Here is a 578-nt window from a genome sequence, read left to right on the forward strand (position 1 = left end):
CGGACCACACAGGCCAGCTCCCCACGTGCATCAGTGAGCCTTGGCCCCCCATGACCCTGTCTCCGGTTCACTGCTTTTCCTTCCTTGGAGCACTTTTGATAGGTACTGACCACTGCAGACTGGGAACACCACACAAGAGCTGGAGTTTTGGAGATGCTCTGAACTAGTCGTCCATCACAATTTGGCCCTTGTCAAAATCGCTCAGATCCTCACAATGCCCATTTCTAACACATCAACTTGAGGACAAAATGTCACTTGCTGCCGATATATTCCCACCCACTGACAGGAATCCAGAAAAAGGGACAACCAGATAACAGTGTTATTCACTTCCACCTTTTCAGTGGCTGCCATAATGTAATGGCTCGGATCAGTGTACTTGGCAGTACTGCGTATTAACTAATTACGGATGTGATGTCGGAGCAGGCGATTTTTATTGATGTAAGTTGTGCTGCTCCAGGTTGGTTGAACTATAAACAGTTCAGGTGTTTAATGGCAGTTCCCAACCTTTCCTTAAAGGACCCCTTTTTCGTATCATGTCGAACTGTACTTACATGTTCGTTTATGACCCCTGCTTAAGA

At 46.7% G+C, this 578-nt stretch overlaps 1 protein-coding gene across 1 annotated transcript in view; it reads left to right on the forward strand.

The window, feature by feature from the left end:
* Positions 1–578, forward strand: part of cdh13 (cadherin 13, H-cadherin (heart)) — a 319,140-nt gene that overhangs the window by 260,737 nt on the left and 57,825 nt on the right. The window lies entirely within an intron of this gene.

This window comes from Morone saxatilis, unplaced genomic scaffold (assembly GCF_004916995.1).
Source record: "Morone saxatilis isolate NCDOM2014 unplaced genomic scaffold, NCSU_SB_2.0 Contig2, whole genome shotgun sequence".
Taxonomy (NCBI): domain Eukaryota; kingdom Metazoa; phylum Chordata; class Actinopteri; family Moronidae; genus Morone; species Morone saxatilis.